At 43.7% G+C, this 19,293-nt stretch overlaps 2 pseudogenes; one reads left to right on the plus strand and one right to left on the minus strand.

The window, feature by feature from the left end:
• The first annotated feature begins 1,442 nt into the window (after positions 1-1,442).
• Positions 1,443-1,560, plus strand: LOC124620610 (annotated as a pseudogene).
• A 9,878-nt stretch (positions 1,561-11,438) lies between these two features.
• Positions 11,439-11,555, minus strand: LOC124621197 (annotated as a pseudogene).
• Between the last annotated feature and the right edge of the window lie 7,738 nt (positions 11,556-19,293).

A 19,293-nucleotide genomic window follows, 5' to 3' on the forward strand; every position in this document is an offset into this window, starting at 1 on the left:
GCTCCATAGTGGGGTGGCAACGCTTTTACAGTCTATAAAGGCAGTATGGCTCAGTTTTTCTGCAGGTGCTTCCAATGGGTTGTTGTGTCCACTCCACGTCAAGCTGCTCCACTATGCCGGGAGAAAGGAGGTTCAAATGGTTCAAATGGCTCTGAGCACTATGGGACTCAACTTCTGAGGTCATCAGTCCCCTAGAACTTAGAACTACTTAAACCTAACTAACCTAAGGACATCACACACATCCATGCCCGAGGCAGGATTCGAACCTGCGACCGTAGCGGTCGCGCCGTTCCAGACTGTAGCGCGGAGAAAGGAGGTCCTACACGATTTTTGGAGGTATCCAATGACCATCACCTCAGTTTATGTTTGATGTTGTGTGAACCGCTTGGGGCAAGGGGGGGGGCGATCTCGATTGTTATATTGTTGTGACATATCAGGTACGCCAAGATCGCTTATCCTTTTAGTGATTACTGGTTTCGACAGATCTGAGCTGTCATCAAGGTCAGTCGCCATTGTTGTGTTACTTTAACGAGTGCGCTAGGACATTGGTTTCCTGATGTTCCGCCGGCCGAAGTGGCCGTGCGGTTAAAGGCGCTGCAGTCTGGAACCGCAAGATCGCTACGGTCGCAGGTTCGAATCCTGCCTCGGGCATGGATGTTTGTGATGTCCTTAGGTTAGTTAGGTTTAACTAGTTCTAAGTTCTAGGGGACTAATGACCTCAGCAGTTGAGTCCCATAGTGCTCAGAGCCATTTGAACCATTTGAACCTGATGTTCCTCGCTATCTTTTACTGTAAAACGACACAATACCACTATGTCACTTGCAAGTTTGTAAAGATAATGAACTTCTGTTAATATGTTGCAAAATTCTACGATAACACCGTAGATCTATCGAAACCAGTAATCAATAACAAGATTTACAAGCGATCTTGGTGTACCTTACATTTCAGAATAATATAATACATGGAAAGGGTGAGCTAGAAGGGTAGGATAATAGGCAAGTTGCAAAGACATGTGGATATAACTGCAGTTGTTTTACAGTTGTAAAGGCAAAAGTTTACAAGATATGGGTCACATAAATGAAGACGTTGGTATAGGTAATAACTCTGAGATGAATAGGCTGACACAAGAGAGGAACTCGAAGCAGGCTGCTTCAGACCAAGCAGAAGACTTAGCCACCCTCCTCCAAAGAGGAATTGATTTGATATGGGTCTACATATTAACATTTATATTCTACGCCCTGGAAGCAACAATAAGGGAAGTGATCACATATCGTACTGAAATGATATTGTGCCCTGATTTGATTCCACATGTGAAAGATGCGCGGGTAGTACCCCAGTGTAAAAGCTTGAATTTCTTCGTTCGTATTGTGTGAATCATTACGGGAGATACTATAGCAGTTGCTAATTGGTGTATAGAAATCTGCTGACAGTAATCTTATATAGTCAACGGTCTTGCCGCAGTGGTAACACCGGTTCCCGTCAGATCACCGAAGTCAAGCACTCTCGGGCTGGGTTAGCACTTGGATGGGTGACCATCCGGTCTGCCGAGCGCTGTTGGTGAGCGGGGTAAATTCAGTCCTTGTGAGGCAAACTGATGAGCTAAGTGGCTCTGAGCACTATGGGACTTAACTTCTGAGGCATGAGCTACTTGAATGATAAGTAGCGGCTCCGGTCTCGGAAACTGACACACGGCAAGGAGAACGGTGTGCTGACCACATGCCCCTCCATATCCGCATCCAGTGACGCCTATGGTCTGAGGATGACACGGCGGCTGGTCGGTACCGTTGGGCCTTCGTGGCCCGTTCGGGAGGAGAGTAATCTTATCTGCATCTGCTATCTTGTAAGAATGGTTAGAAATCCAAGGACAGCAGACACGACTGCTCTTCGAAAAAATGCTTCAGGATTATTAAATTCACCAGTTGAATATTGCTATGCGACATGAACCGGTGCCACACACGACTGGTTGTTGTACAACTGTGCTACAGGATGAGTCACAGAGCAATACTCAGGCTCCTCCCATCAGAGGGCGGACACAAGGTGAATTGGCCGCTGTCCGGAAACAGCTGCTAGCTGCGTTGGCCACGGTTGACACTCCTCAGGCAGCTACCCCAAGCAGCAGCAACGTTGGAGAAATAGTGGCGAAAGCTGTAGTACGTCTCGATCCTCCCAAATCCGCTGCAAAAACCTAATGCAATGCTGGTTAGGGATTTTAGACTCAGCACCCAGAAGACATGGTCGGATGTGAATGTAACTTCGTGTACGCAAACGACATTGACAGGTATGTAAATGTGTGGAGTTACGACTCTCTGTGACAAAACGACTACCAGAGTGATACCTGAAGAACAGACCGCTCTCTAACTCACCATGTGGGGAATATACAGGACAAACATCTAGAAAACGTGCAAAATTCGGGGATAGATTCCTCACTGGAAATGAGGGGAAAGATGTTCCTATGAACATGTGTCAGGAAATGCATCGTTGCCACGGTAGACGTCGCTGACGAATGAAAGTTCCTCTGACTATGTACCATGTGGTTCCTTGTGTGTTGCAGGCAGCATGATTGACGCAGCGTACTGTAAACAACAGTATGGGCCGGTATTCAGGTCAGGAACAAGCCGAGATGGTGTTTGCGTATGGCCTAACAGATGGTAACAGTCGAGAGGCAGCACAGCTATACCAAAGCAAGTTCATCACACAGCATTTCTGTTGTGTTGGCAGAAGAGCCAACACGGTTTCACGAATGGAGGCCGAAATGCACGCGTCTTAGCTCACGCAGGCTGGCGTGAGCAGGGAAGGACTATACTGGCTTGAGGTCTGGAACATGACAAGGAATTAGAATTCAGAAAGCGGACGTAATTAGTTTGATAACTTTAATCCATTAATGATGAACGTCGCTCTTGACGGTACATGATTCACAATATTATCTGTTCTGAAAACATTCGTAGTAACTGAATATGGCGCCTTGCTAGGTCGTAGCAAACGGCGTAGCTGAAGGCTATGCTAAACTGTCGTCTCTGCAAATGAGAGCGTATGTAGGCAGTGAACCATCGCTAGCAAAGTCGGCTGTACAACTGGGGCGAGTGCTAGGGAGTCTCTCTAGACTAGACCTGCCGTGTGGTGGCGCTGGGTCTGTAATCACTGATAGTGGCGACACGCGGGTCCGATGTACACTAACGGACCCGGTGACACCACAATTTCAAGGCCTTCTTGGGTGTCTATCTGAAAGCACCCATGATCACACAAACGCCCGGAAAGAGCTTGAAATGTTGTGTGATGTGGTTGGTATCTGTGAGGGTACTTGTATTGTATAGCCGTGCTGTCTCTCGACCGTTTCATCTGCTACGCCGTGCACAAACACCGTCTCGGCTTGTTCCCGACATGAATGCCAGACCATACTGCTGCTTACAGCAAGGGGCGTCAATAATATAGCCTGCAACACTCAAGGAACACACGGCTCGTGTTCAGAGGAACTTTCTTTCATCAATGCCATCTGCCTTGGCAACGATGCATTTCGAGACACATGTCCATAGGATCATTTTTCCTCCATTTCCCGTCAGGTAACTGTCCCTGAATTTTGTCGATTTGATTAATGTTCACCCTGTATTTAGACAGTTGGTTATGTTTAGTTTTGATACTAGGTCTGCTTAGGGGATCTGAGTGGCACGAACAGCTTCAGATACTGTCTGATCACTGTGAAGGACGCTGAGATGCTACGTACTCGTATGGGACAGCGCTGTCAGCACCCGACAAAATGTAAAAGGAGTTTCCATTTGATCGGCTGGTCGAACCTTGCAATATCCCGGTTTATGAGACATTCAGATCCAGCAGTGGCCCGGCGTCGGACTGTGTGGGAACGCGAGGGTAGACATACTCTCTGTTGAGGTTCTAGTCGAAAAAGCCTGACTGCCATAAGGGAGAATCACCGTGTTGTGAACTAAGCACATGCTAAGCCTCCCCCCGCCCCTTGACGTCTGCGCCTTCCATCCGAGAACGAGTAATGGACTTCCTGCGACATTCTACATCTCCATCTACATCTACTCCACAAGCCAACTGACGGTGTGTGGCGGAGAGTACCTCTATCGGTTCTCCCTTCTATTCCAGTCTCGTATTGTTCGTGTAAAGAAAGATTGTCGGTATGCCTCTGTGTGGGCTCTAATCCCTCTGATTTTATCCTCATGGTCTCTTCGCGAGATATACGTAGGAAGGAGCAATATACTGCTTGACTCCTTGGTGAAGGTATGTTCTCGAAACATCAACAAAAGCCCGTACCGAGCTACTGAGCGTCGGTCTTGCAGTCTTCCACTGGAGTTTATCTATCATCTCCGTAACGCTTTTGCGATTACTAAATGATCCTGTAACGAAGCGCGCTGTTCTCATTTGGATCTTCTCTATCTCTTCTATCAACCGTATCTGGTACGGGTCCCACACCGGTGAGCAGTATTCAAGCAGTGGGTGAACAAGTGTACTGTAACCTACTTTCTTTGGTTTCGGACTGTATTTCCTTAGGATTCTTCTAATGAATCTCAGTCTGGCATCTGCTTTACCGATGATTAATTTTATATGGTCATTCCATTTTAAATAACTCCTAATGCCTACTCCCAGATAATTTATGGAATTAACTGCTCCCAGTTGCTGACCTGCTATATTGTAGCTGAATGATGAAGGATCTTTCTTTTTATGTATTTGCAGCACATTACACTTGTCTACATTGAGATTCAATTGCCATTCCCTGCACCATGCGTCAATTCGTTGCAGATCCTCCTGCATTTCAGTACAATTTTCCATTGTTACAACCTCTCGATATACTACAGCATCATCCGCAAAAAGCCTCAGTGAATTTCCAATGTTATCCACATGGCCATTTATGTATATTGTGAATAGCAACGGTTCTACGATACTCCCCTGTGGTACACCTAAAATCACTCTTACTTCGAAAGACTTCTCTCCACTGGGAATGACATGCTGCATTCTGTTATCTAGTAACTCTTCAATCCAATCACACAATTGGTCTGATAGTTCATATGGTCTTACTTTGTTCATTAAACGACTGGGGGGAACTGTTTCAAATGCCTTGCGGAAATCCAGAAACACGGTATCTACCTGGGAACCCGCGCCTTTGGTGGGAGAATATCGGTTGCCGGGCTAAGGAGTTACCGTCCCGTGCGTGGACTGCCATTAACAAAACAATATAAACGGCTGCGTTTGGAGTGTTACCGTAAAAGGGAAGCATGGAATGCTGATGAATGGCGTCACATTGGTTCAGCGATGTATTGCGTTCCAGTACTACCCTGGTAATCCATCGTCGGCAACGTGGGAAGAGATCCAATACTTGCAGTGTTTTGGGCAGGACCACCGGAGTTCTTTGAACTGTCTGCACCATGGTGAGGCGCTACTGTAGCCAGAAAGATTTCCAGAACGTGTGTGCATTCATCTCCGACATCAGATCTGTCCCAGTGGCAATATGCGGAATATCAAGGACCAGTAGCAACAGTTGTCGACCAGCTTGCCTCAGGACACGATGCAATTGCTTTGTGACGCTCTTCCCAAACGATTCCATGCATACAACCCGCCCTGAGAGGGTAAAACGTCGTACTGATAAGTGGGCCCATACCGTCAAGTTCTTTCTAAGTTTGAATCTTTTTTTAAATTTTTTATTTATATTTCATTTATTTCTTTATTTTTGTGGAGTCATAGGTCTTCTGCAGAGAACCTTTAATTCCTTATCTTAACAGTGTCCTAATTTTCAACTTTCTCCAGTAATACTACATCTGAAACGCTTCGATTGTCTTCCGTTCCGGTTTCCCTGTTTCACTTCCATATAATCCTATGCTCCAAACGTACATTCTCAGAAAATTCTTTCTCAAATTAAAACCTGTGTTTGATGCTAATAGACTTCTCTTGGCCAGGAATTAAGTTTCTGCCTGTGGTAATCAACTTTTTATGCGGTCATTGTTACGTCCATCATGAATTGTTTTGCTGCCTAGTTACCTGAGTTCCTTAACTTCATATTCTTCGTGATCACCATTTTTTTATTTAACTTTCTCGCTGTTCTGATTTCTGATATTTCTCATTACTTTCTTCTTTCGTCGATTTACACTCAGTCCATATTCCCTGCGCATTAGGTTGTTTATTCCACTTAACACATCCCGTAATTGTTCTCCACTTCCACTGCGAATAGCAATGTCATCAACAAAACTTGTCATTGATATCTTTTCACCTTGAATTTTAATCCCAATCTTGAACCTTCCTCTTATTTCCGTTATTGCTTCTCGATGTATAGATTAAACAGCAAGGGTGAAAGACTACATTCCTGTCTCACAGCCTTTTTAATCCAAGCACTTCGTTCTTCGTGCTCCACTCTTATTGTTCCCTATTGGTTCGTGTACATATTGTATATCACCTTTCTTTCCCTATAGCTTACCCCCATTTTCCTCAAAATTTCGATCATCCTGCACCATTTTACGTTGTAGAACGCTTTTGCAGGTCGATAGATCCTGAAAAAGTACCTCGAATTTTCTTAATTCTTACTTCCATAATCAACTGCAGCGGCAGAACTACCTCTGTCGTGACTTCACCTTTCCTAAAGCCAAACTCATCCTCATCTAACCAAGCTGACCGTCATCTAACAAATTCTCAATTTTCTTTTCCTTTCCGTTCTTCTGTACATTATTCTTGTCAGCAACTTAAGCTGATTGTGTGATAATTCTCGCAGTTGTCGGCTCCTACAATCTTGAGAACTGTGTGGATGATGTTTTTCCGAAAGTCTGTTGGTATATGGCCATTCTCATACATTGTACACACCAAACTGAATGATCGTTTTGTTGCCACTTCCCTCAATGATTTTAGAAATTCTGATGGCATGTTATCTATCCCTCTTGTTTTATATGATTTTAAGTATTCCAAAGCTCATCCAAATTGTGATTCTAATACTGGATCCCCTATCTGTCCCCTGTCGAGCCCTATCTCTTTTCCATCACGTCATCAGGTAAGTCCTCTCCTCATAGAGGTCCTCGGTGTACTCTTACCGCCATTCCGCTCTCTCCTCTGCATTTAACAGTGGAATTACCATTGCACTCTTAATGCTATCGCTCTTCCTTTCAGTTTCACCAGAGCTCGTTTTGACTTCCCTGCATGCTGAGCCAGTTCTTCCGACAATCATTTCTTTTCGATTTTCCCTCACTTCATGTAGCCATTTCGGTTAAGCTTCCCTGATCTTCCTGTTTATTTAATTCCTAAGTGACTTCTATTTCTTTATTCCTAAATTTCCCTGAACTTTTTTGTGCCTTCTCTTTTCGTCGATTAGCTGAATTATTTCTTCGGTTATCCATGATATCTTCGTAGTTAACTTCCTAGCACCTATGTTTTCCTTTAAAACTTCTGTGATACCCTTTATGGAGATGTCCAGTCATCTTCAACTGAACTTCCTACTGAGCTATTCATTTTCGCAGTATCTATAGCCTTAGAGAACTTCAACCATGTCTCTTCGTTCGTTATCCCTTCTGCATCCCACTTCTTTGCCCAATAATCCTCCCTACTAGTCTCTTAAACTACAATCTACCATTCATTACTAAATTGTTATCTGAATCTATGTGTGTTCCTAGGTACGCCTTATAATACAATATCTGATGTCGGTATCTGCCTCAATGCAAAGCAATGGAACTGAAATACTCTGTTATCTTCCTGCTTTTCCAAGCATACCTTCTCCTCTTATGACCCTGGAACAGAATATTCACTATTACTAACTGAAATTTGTTGCAGAATTCAATTAGTATTTCTCCTCTTTCATTCCTACTACCAAGCCCATGTTATCCAGTAACCACTTTTTCCATTCCCTCCCATACAACCGCATTCCACTCCTCCATGACTATCAGATTTTCATCACCCTTTACGTACTGAATTACTCGTCCAATAACATTGTATACTTTTTCTGTATCTTCCTCTTCAGCTTGCGACATCGGCATGTATACCCGAATTATTGTTATCGGCGTGGTTTGCTTTGGATTCTGATGAGAACAACCCTATCACTGAATTACTGTAAGAGAATGAAACGCCTACAGCCGTCCTTATGACGTCATTTATTGTTTAGCTACCAGTTTCAGCGCTTCAGTGCGCCATCTTCAGGCCTTAGCTGATGCTGAAGGGGCTATCAAGATCTATATATTTACTGCATCAGTGGCCAACATAACTGGTTTATGCAGACTGTCTGTAACTGTAATGTCAGCACTCCAGTTATCAAATAGGTGGCAGTTCATGGTTGGAGTGCCGACGTTACAGTTACAGATAGTCTGCATAAAGCAGTTATGTTAGCCACTGATGCAGCGAATATATAGGTCTTGATAGCCCCTTCAGCATCAACTGAGGCCTGAAGATAGCGCACTGAAGCGTCGAAACTAGTAGCTACACAATAAATGACGTCATAAGGACGGCTGTAGGCGTCTCATTTCCTTACAGTAGTCAACGGCCTTGGTCCCCAAGACCTCTTTTGTGGCGGCGTTCGTAGCGACAAACAATTCGCTGTAGAAACGGCTTACGAAGTCACCGCCACACTTTTAATAGCGGGCCGACCGGTCCGCTGGAACAGTGAACAGAAAGATGAAAACCCAAACACTCTGAATAAATAAAAGTCGGTACTTATCTTTATTAACGAAGATACAGAAATACAGTAGTGAACTCCGTGTCTACAGAAATCTGTCTAGTTCGAGTCGGAGCGGCTAGGTCAACGTCGGCTGACGACAAACAACAACTCTGCTGCGATGAACACACAACTGACTAGCAAGTACACAATTCGGTGGCGAGTATACAACTGAGCGGCGAATACAGAACTGTCCTAGCGCTCGCGACTCCAGCGCTTAAGAAACCAGAAGCGAGCGGTGGCGCGCGCAGACTTGCGGCGATTTCCTGTCTCGCTGGCGCTGCTTATGCGGACGGCGTCCGGACTTTGATGCTGCCAACCTTTTGGCAGCGGGCTCGGGTGGCATTACTGGCTAGGATATAACAACCTCCACTCAAAAGGATTGACATAAAAAAGTGTCTCTGAACAGTTGACGGTAATCCCCCCCGCCCCCTGCTCTAACTTCCTATTCATAACGATTCCTACTCTCTTTCTATCAGTTTGTGCTATTGTTGATATTACACTAGACTCATATGACCAGAAATCCTTGTCTTCTTTCCGTTTCACTTCTCTGACTCCCACTATATGTAGACTGAGCGTTAGCATTTCCCTTTTCAGATTTTATAGCTTCTCTACCACGTTCACGCTCCTTACATTCCACGCGCCGAGTCGTAGAGCGTTATCCTTTCGTTGGTTATTCAATCTTTTTCTCGCGATCACCTCGTCTTTGGCTGTCCCCTCCCGGAATTCGAATGGGGGACGAGTCGGAAATCTTAAGCCAGTTGAGAGATCATCATGACGCTTTTTCAGTTACAGGCCGCATGTCCTATTGATACACATTATGTTCCTTTAATGCAGTGATTTCCACTACCTTCTGGATCCTCATGCCGTATACTCGATATTATAACCATGCGAGATGCTTATAACAGTTTCCACAACGAAACTTTGTCTCGAAACCTGGCAGAAAATCCAAAGAGATTATGGTCGTATGTGAACTATGTTAGCGGCAAGAAACAATTAATGCCTTCTCTGCGCGATAGCAATGGAGATACTATCGGAAATAGTGCTGCCAAAGCAAAGTCACTAAACACAGCCTTCCGAAATGCCTTCACAAAAGAAGACGAAGTAAATATTCCAGAATTCGAATCGAGAACAGCTGCCAACATGAGCAACGTAGAAGTAAGTATCCTCGGAGTAGTGAAGCAACTTAAATTACTTAATAAAAGCACGTCTTCTGGTCCAGACTGTATACCAATTAGGTTCCTTTCGGAGTATGCTGATGCATTAGCACCATACTTAACAATCATATAAAACCGTCACTCGACGAAAGATCCGTAACAAAAGACTCGGAAGTTGCACAGATCACGCCAATATTCAAGAAAGGTAGAAGGAGTAATCCATTAAATCACAGGCCCATATCGTCAACGTCGATATGCAGCAGAATTTTGGAACATATATTGTGTTCTAACATTATGAATTACCTCGAAGAAAACTGTCTACTGACACAGAGTCATCATAGGTTTAGAAAACATCGTTCCTGTGAAACACAACCAGCTCTTTATTCACATGAAGTGTTGAGTGCTATTGACAAGGGATTTCAGATCGATTCCGTATTTCTGGATTTCCGGAAAGCTTTTGACACTGTACCACACAAGCGGCTTGTAGTGAAATTGCGTGCTTATGGAATATCGTCTCAGTTATGTGACAGAAAGTCATCGAGTAAAGCAGAAGTGATTTCTGGCGTTCCCCAAGGTAGTGTTATAGGCCGTTTGCTGTTCCTTATCTATGTAACCATTTGGGCGCTAATCTGAGCAGCCGTCCTAGGTTTTTTGCTGATGACGCCGTCGTTTATCGACTAATAAAGTCATCAGAATATCAAAACAAATTGCAAAACGATTTGGAAAATATATCTGAATTGTGCAACAGTTGACAGTTGGCCCTAAATAACGAAAAGTGTGCGTCATCCATATGAGTGCTCAAAGGAATTCTTTAAACTTCGGTTACATGATAAATCAGTCTAATCTAAAAGCCGTAAATTCTACTAAATACGTAGGTATTACAATTACGAACAACTTAAATTGGAAGGAACACATAGAAAATGTTGTGGAGAAGACTAACCAAAGACTGCGTTTTATTGGCAGGAGAAAATGTAACAGATCTACGAAGGAGACTGCCTACACTACGCTTGTCCATCCTCTTTTAGAATACTGCTGCGCGGTGTGGAATCCTTACCAGATAGGACTGCCGGAGTACATCGAAAAAGTTCAAAGAAGGGCAGCACGTTTTGTATTATTGCGAAATACGGGAGAGAGTGTCACAGAAATGATACAGGATTTGGGCTGGACATCATTAAAAGAAAGGCGTTTTTCGTTGGACGGAATCTTCTCACGGAATTCCAATCACCAACTTTCTCCTCCGAATGCGAAAATATTTTGTTGACACCGACCTACGTAGGGAGAAAAGATGACCACGATACAATAAGGCAAATCGGAGCTCGTACGGAAAGATATAGGTGTTCATTCTTTCCGCGCGCTATAGGAGATTGGTATAATAGAGAATTGTGAGGGTGGTTCGATGAACCCTCTGCCCGGCACTTAAATGTGATTTGCAGAGTATCCATGTAAAAGCACTCCGTCTTCAGGCCACAAGTGGCCCATCGGGACCATCCGACCGCCGTGTCATCCTCGGTGAGGATGCGGATAGGAGGGGCGTGTGGTCAGCACACCGCTCTCCCGGTCGTTATGATGGTTTTCTTTGACCGGAGCCGCTACTATTCGGTCGAGTAGCTCCTCAATTGGCATCACGAGGCTGAGTGCACCCCGAAAAATGGCAACAGCACATGGCGGCTGGATGGTCACCCATCCAAGTGCCGGCCACGCCCGACAGCGCTTAACTTCGGTGACCGCACGGGAACCGGCGTATCCACTGCGGCAAGGCCGTTGCCTGAGTATCCATGTAGATGTAGATTAAAAAAATTCGAATTCTTTTCTCAACAAGTGAAGATTCATCCCATTTATCCTCTCCTTTTGCGTGCTTCAACCTTTTGTCAGACAGTGCTGATTCGGCATGTACTACACACAGAACTCGGCTGATTGTGTAACACATGTCTTTTCTACTCCTTATTCTTTGGAGAATTTATGTCTTTTCAGATACGAGAAAGAAAACGTCAAAGGGGTATTAGTAATTTGTTGACGTATCTGTTGTGGGTTGGGGGAGCCCACTTTGATGAAAATATCGCTGTTCTTGCAAAAGACTAATAAACCCGTCCTGATAGGACGGATACGTGTATCCTAGGGCAGCACACACACAATGAAAGTAACAGAGAGTAGTGAATAGTAAAATACATAACTCAACTCTGGTAACGCTGGTTATAGCAATTATTGAAAGCAGTAAAACGCGGGACTTAGGGAAAGCAGGAAAAGGTGTAGACGGGGCCTAATTAGTTACCGCTGGTTGCACAGTAAACATATACACTTTATTTAAGGAAATAATTTTTTAAAAACCATCTTTTTAAAAAAAATGACTGTAACCCAAGCTACACTGACGGCTGAAGGCCTTATTAACAAAGAATTCAAATTATTTGTCGGCTGAAGGCCACAAGCAATACTGCAGAACAATTAGCGCCTGAAGGCCTGAATTACAAGTGAGGAAGAGAACCACACGTTGAAAATAACAAAATAATTTTTAAAACAACCAAAAAAATTGGCTGTAACCGAGCTACACTGACGGCTGAAGGCTTTATTAAGAAGAATTAAATTTTTTTTCGGCTGAAGGCCACAAGCAATAGGAATAATTTAAACAAAATATTATTTTTTAAACAATTGACACACTCAGACCAAGTAAAGAAGGGAGTGATCCACAGACAGTCCTCCAAGGATCAACCGGGGAAAGTCCCTCAAACGTAACTCAGGTGAGACAGGCAGCCCAGTGTTATACTGACTTAACAGGATGGCCACCCAAACCAGTCACAGTTAATCACAAGACCAACAGTCTCGCAAAATCCGATGCCCAATACACGATAGAATAACCTATGGCAGTCAGACGAGCGGACTACATTCTTGACATCGTAAAACAATAAACATTATACAAGAGAACATGTTCAAACGCAAGAATAATCCGGGGCAATCACAAAAAGTTGCCTCCACGAATCCAGTACGTAGATAGCGTTAAAATGAATGCTAATTCAAAACCACACTAGATACACACGGATCCGAGAAAACAATTCCACAAACCACTCAAACAATACAAACCACAGTTTTAATCTGACAGGAAGTTTCACATCAGCGCACTTTCCGCTGTAGAGTGAAAATTCTACTCTAGAAACATCCCCCAGGCTGTGGCTAAGCGATGTCTCCGCAATATCCTTTCTTTCAGGAGTGCTAGTTCTGCAAGGTTCACAGGAGAGCTTCTGTAAAGTTTGGAAGTTAGGAGACGAGATACTGGCAGAAGTAAAGCTGTGAGGACGGGGCGTGAGTCGTGCTTGGGTAGCTCAGTTGGTAGAGCACTGGCCCGCGAAAGGCAAAGGTCCCGAGTTCGAGTCTCGGTCCGGCACACAGTTTTAAACTGCCAGGAAGTTTCAATACTAAAACTAGTCACTGCGGAGCAACAAGGACGAATTACAAGTCGACACAAACACAGAGAAACCAGAAGCCGTCTGAAGACCAAATACACGTCGTCCATTGAGACGACCGACCGAACGACCAACCAACGGTCACTCTCGAACAAGTCAGGCAAGGTAAACGTCCCAGTATGGATTGCCAAGTAACAGCTTGTTACCATGAGGTTACTTCTGCGGACGGATACACACACAATGGTGGCGGTTGCGTTACTCGGATTTCGCGATCCATTCAACTGAAACTAGCTGAACCCGGTTCTTGGCGTGGTCGTGCACTCTCGCGACCACATCCTTCCATCGGGTATTGCCAGCTGTCCCGGCGAGTCCTGGGGCTGTGTGGACCTCACTGGTCCTCAGTCCCAACCGAAGTCCGACACACGACCATCCGGAAATACTAGAGGTCGTTTCAAAGATGGTACAGCAGTACTCGCTATCGATAAACACCGCTGCTGCCACTCACGAACAGTCAAGGCGAGCAAACGTAGTGGTGGCAGTGAACGGACTAAGGAAACGAGAGGTCACAATCCGAATATACGACGCCAACCTGTCAACAGCACAAACACGAGCCGGAGCACGGCTGAAGCAGATCTAGCCCATCTGTCCTGCGTGGACAACAGTTTCATGTCCGCAAACTAAATAACGTTGTCCAAGCTAAACTCGGAAGAAAATTAATCTTCTGTTATGGTTCAAATGGCTCTGAGCACTATGGGACTTAACTTCTGAGGTCATCAGTCCCCTAGAACTTAGAACTACTTAAACCTAACTAACCTAAGGACATCACACACATCCATGCCCGAGGCAGGATTCGAACCAGCGACCGTAGCGGTCGCGCGTTTCCAGGCTGTAGCGCTTAGAACCGCTCGGCCACTCCGGCCGGCGAATCTTCTGTTTTGATTACTCAACGAACAGTTCCAAGCAAACAGTACTCAGTTAAATGTAGCAGAGATTGAAAATACCACTTCAGTTGTAAATTACTTTATTTTCACACGACCCGTTTCGGACTGTTATAAGCCCATCCTCAGGTGTCGTAACTGTGCTGTGGTCCCCGAGCGCCCCGTGTACCAGGAGCGGGGTGCTGCCTGTCCTGCGCTCATAGGCAGCACTGCCCTCGGTGAAACTCAGATAGATATCGCACACTCCCCACTCTACACACAGATAGTATGCTTGATGACACTGCATGCGCCGTGCGTGTGTCTGACTAGCAGTCATTCCTCACCAGGTGACGCTGCTATCGCTATACGGGTTTATATCGACAGCAGGTCGGTGGTCATCATGTTCTGGCTCGTCAGTGTACAGCTTATGGAGAATTTCACTAAATAATTTACAAGAAACGAGGACCAGCAACAGTGCACTCTTCAGTTTGTGTCCGAGTATTGCATAGTTTTAATCCAGTAACTTGTAAAATAAAATATTTTCTCCTCATATTTGTCTCTCAGTTATTGTACTTAGAAAATGTACACATTCTATAATTTAAGTTGTTGCAGGTACATTAATGATTAAGTTGGAAGTAATGAAGTTAGTGGATAATCTGATAAGAAATAAATAAATGATACTTTCAGGCGACTTTTCACATATTTTGGACTATAGGGCCCTACAAGCACGTGTTAACAAATTTTATTGATCATAAACTACACACGACTCGTTTTTTGCTCAGTGGAACCAAGTTTGGGTTGCACAAATGGTACAAAAACAAAGTATTATTTATAACAAACACAGTGACAGGCACAGTGTCATCTGACGCCACTCGTTGTGAAGAGATGTTTGGTTGGAAAATGACGCACAAAAGTAACCATAAGCGTGCAACACCTTGGGTTATTACAACCAGTCTTGGTACACATCTGTATTAGTGTCGGGAAAGAAATACTGTGGAGGTAAAGCAAGTGCCGCTACTAGATATAGGCCTATAAAAGGAAAGTCTGGGATGCTTGGAGTTGTTTCTCCTAAACTTAGCTCACACGTAACTTAGAATCTGGAATAAGCCACTGTCTATGTGATAGTCCAATGATCATGATGGGGACGTGAAGGGACATCACGAAAAATGGACATAATTCTAGGGCCATTTGAGATAATCTAGGTAAATATATGACTTACTGTCTAAAAAAGGAAAGTGTAACAAGTGTAAGTCTCCCATGCCCTGAGCAATTACAATATAAATTAGCATACATCTCGAATTATTATCTAGTGAAAAGTATTGCGAGAGTAGACACATAGAAAATTGATATCTACTGAGGGAGCATCACGGCCATGGCAGATTAAAAGAGTAACCAGGTTATTTGTTTAAAATAAGTTCGTTGCCTATCACTACTGGCCAGTTTAGAGGAGTAGCGTATTTTCAAGCCTACAAATCGATGTGAACACAGCCTTGGTAGTGTAGAGAGTATCTCGCTATTCATAAGCACTTACTCAGAGGATATTTCCAGACCGATATCTGCACTTGAAAACGAGATACAGCTCGAAACTGGCCAGGAAGTATTAGTTTATCAACATTAACGGTAGTTGAGCGTGGCTCTGGGTTGAGTTACTTGAAAAAATGCATCTGGTTGCTGTTTATCATGTAGAGTTGTTGAGCGCATGCTTAGGAATGGTAGTTTTAGGAGTCGATAATGTGGTACCTGACAATGTACAAGACACTTGAATCCAAGTGTTATCCACCTGAACAAAGAGTACTTTGAAGATCATGCGCTAAATTTTTTGAAACTACCAGAATCCGTTGAACGGTAAAAACCCGCGTGAAATCGTTTTTCCGTGCCATTTTGTTTATAGCTTTATCGAAATGGGTAGAAAAGTTATTTGTGGCACAACTTGAATAAAAGCAGTGATAGTTCGATAAGATGAATATTGAAGCATGAGGGATTATTCAGTCTGGTAATAGAGGTGTGCATGTGTAGTTGTGAGAGGGGTGGTAAAAATTGTGTAGGGAGACCAAGCGATGAATACAGTAAGAAAATTCAAACGAATGTAGGTTGCAGTAGTTATTCAGAAATGAACAAGTCGGCGCAGGATAGACTAGCTGGGAGAGATGTATCAGATCAGTCTTCAAACTGAAGACCACCACAAGGACGATATGGGACAAATAAGTGGGCAAGATCACGGGTTAGTAAATAATTGCGAAGTTGATAAAACAGAGGCACGTTGCCTACTTTCAGCTTCTTGTCTGACACTTGTATAGGCGTATACAATGATCAAGTGTAATTGACGCTGTTGTCAGTTTCTATTGTGTTCACGAAAAGTAGATAGATGAGATGTTCGCTGCATCTGATAATGACTTGCCAGACAGTGGATCGACACTGGAGAAACACTGTCTGATCAGATATGGAAATGCGCACGAGGTTTCACGAGAGATGGACTAGCCAGTATAAAAGCAGGCGGGAATATTGCGTAATCAGTAGAGAAGCAGTTAACAGCAGAAGGAGTCGCTCAGAAGAGCTCAGTGACGTAGGAAGTGGATTAGTCACTGCATGTCACCTGAGTAACCAGTGCGTCAGGGGACATTTGAAGCGTTCTGAAGCAGTCCAAGTGTACTGCTATGATGAGCGAACAGGAAACACAAAGGAATAACCATGGCTAAACAAAGAGCAGGTAGATATCATCCACAGGGACCTTCGATCATTGCGTAGGAAGGTTGTGCAAAATCACATGAACTCATTGGGAAGAATCACTCGTGAGTTCCAAAGTGCTGAAAGCATTCCAGCTAGCACGATGACGATGTTTAGACTCTTAGAGAGTTAAAAAGAATGCGGTATAATCGTCGACCGGCTCCTCATGAAACACACATTTCTATACGCATTTCTTAATGGTGCCTGACTTCTACATCTACATGGATACTCTGAAATCACATTTAAGTGCCTGGCAGATTGTTCATCGAACCACCCTCACAATTCTCTATTTTTCCAATCTCGTATAGCTCGCGGAAAGAACGAACACCTATATCTTTCCGTGCGAGCTCTGATTTCCCTTATTTTATCATGGGGATCGTTTCTACCTTTGTAGGTCGGCGTCAACAAAATACTTTCGCATTCGAAGGAGAAAGTTGGTGACTGGAATTTCGTGAGAAGATCCCTTCGTAACGAAAAACGCCTTTGTTTTAATGATGTCCATCCCAAATCCTGTATCATTTCAGTGACACTCTCTCCCCTATTTCGCAATAATACGAAACGTGCTACCCTTCTTTGAACTTTTTCGGTGTACACTGTCAATCCTATCTGTTAAGGATCCCAAAAAGCCCAGTAGTATTCTAAAAGAGGACGGACAAGCGTAGTGTAGGCAGTCTCCTTAGTAGACCTGTTACTTTTTCTGAGAGCCCTGCCAATGAAACGCAGTCTTTGGTTAGCATTCCACACAACATTATCTATGTCTTCCTTCTACTTGTCGAAGAGGGCGAGACCACTGGAATGTGAGTAACTAAAAACGAGTGATTGGCAGTGATGAATCACGCTATACCCCGTGGCAACCAGATGGAAGGGTTTGTTTTTGGTGAATGCTTGGAAAATGTTACCTGCTATCGTGTCAAGTGCCAACAGTGAAGTACAGAGAATGTGGTATTATGGTAAGGGGGTCTTTCTCGTGGTTAGGCAAGGTCCTCTAATGGTTCTCCAGGAAACGCTAAATACGGGAGTTTATGAACCCATTTTGAAGCGCTGTTTAGTGGGTACAGCAGAGGAACAGTCAGGAGACGATGATTGTATCAGCATTACAGTGCACCCTCTTACAATTTGCTTCTGTGAGGCAATGGTTTACAGGCAATAACTTCCGTCAAATGGGCTGGCCTACCCAAAGTCCCGCCCTAAAGCTAATGGGACACCTTTTGGATGAGTTAGAACGTCGAATTCATTGCAGACCTATACCTTCTTGGTTTCGACTCTTGAGTAAGAACAGACTGTCATTCCTCCACATTCAAATACCATATTAATAGTGTTACCTGCAGAGTTCAGGCCGTTATAAAGGCCAAGGATGCACACACCCTAGGTGTACAGATACATTTGGTCATAGAATGAATTTTGAAGATCATTCAGCAGGTCTGTAGAAACCATCTCCAGTCGTTAGGTTTTCAGCACCGTATTTGTGTACATCATCATAGACTTCTGTCAAATAAAACTGTCACATTTATAGAAAACGAAAATTTCAACAATAATTATTCAACAACTTTTACTGGGAAAATATAGATACAAACAAAGACAATTCACTCTACGGAGCAAATACAGTACGCAGAAATATTTGACAGCTACAACGTCAAGGATGAGATATCGAAATCGCTTGAAAATGTCAGTGTATCCGAAAGAAGCGTATGGTCTAACTGTAAAACTCTTTAATAGAGCTTAAAAATAGCAGTATCTTAGCATAATACACATGAAATGTCTTTCCAGAAAAGTCAAATGTCTTTTGAACAGTAAAAAACGTGTGTCAGACCATTGTTTCATACATTTATGGTTAGTGCTGCATCTAACCAGGGATAAAAGAAATTTATGGCATGTTGCTGTTGTGGTCTCCAGTCCAGAGACTGGTTTGATGCAGCTCTCCATGCTGCTCTATCCTGTGCAAACTTCTTCATCTCCCAGTACCTACTGCAACCTACATCTTTCTGAATCTGCTTAGTGTATTCATCTCTTGGTCTCCCTCTACGATTTTTACCTTCCACGCTTCCCTCCAATACTAAACTGGTGATCCCTTGATGACTCAGAATATGTCCTACCAACCGATCCCGTCTTCTAGTCAAGTTGTGCCACAAGTTTTTCTTCTCCCCAATTCTATTCAATACCTCCTCATCAGTTATGTGATCTACCCATCTAATATTCAGCATTCTTCTGTAGCACGATATTACGAAAGCTTCTATTCTCTTCTTGTCCAAACTATTTATCTCCATGTTTCACTTCCATACATGGCTACACTCCACACAAATACTTTCAGAAACAACTTCCTGACACTTAAATCTACACTCGATGTTAACAAATTTCTCTTCTTCAGAAACGCTTTCCTTGCCATTGCCAGTCTACATTTTATATCTTCTCTACTTCGACCATCATCAGTTATTTTGCTCCCCAAAAAGCAAAATTCCTTTTGTACTTTAAGT

Source organism: Schistocerca americana, chromosome 6, assembly GCF_021461395.2.
Source record: "Schistocerca americana isolate TAMUIC-IGC-003095 chromosome 6, iqSchAmer2.1, whole genome shotgun sequence".
In the NCBI taxonomy this organism is placed as follows: Eukaryota; Metazoa; Arthropoda; class Insecta; order Orthoptera; family Acrididae; genus Schistocerca; species Schistocerca americana.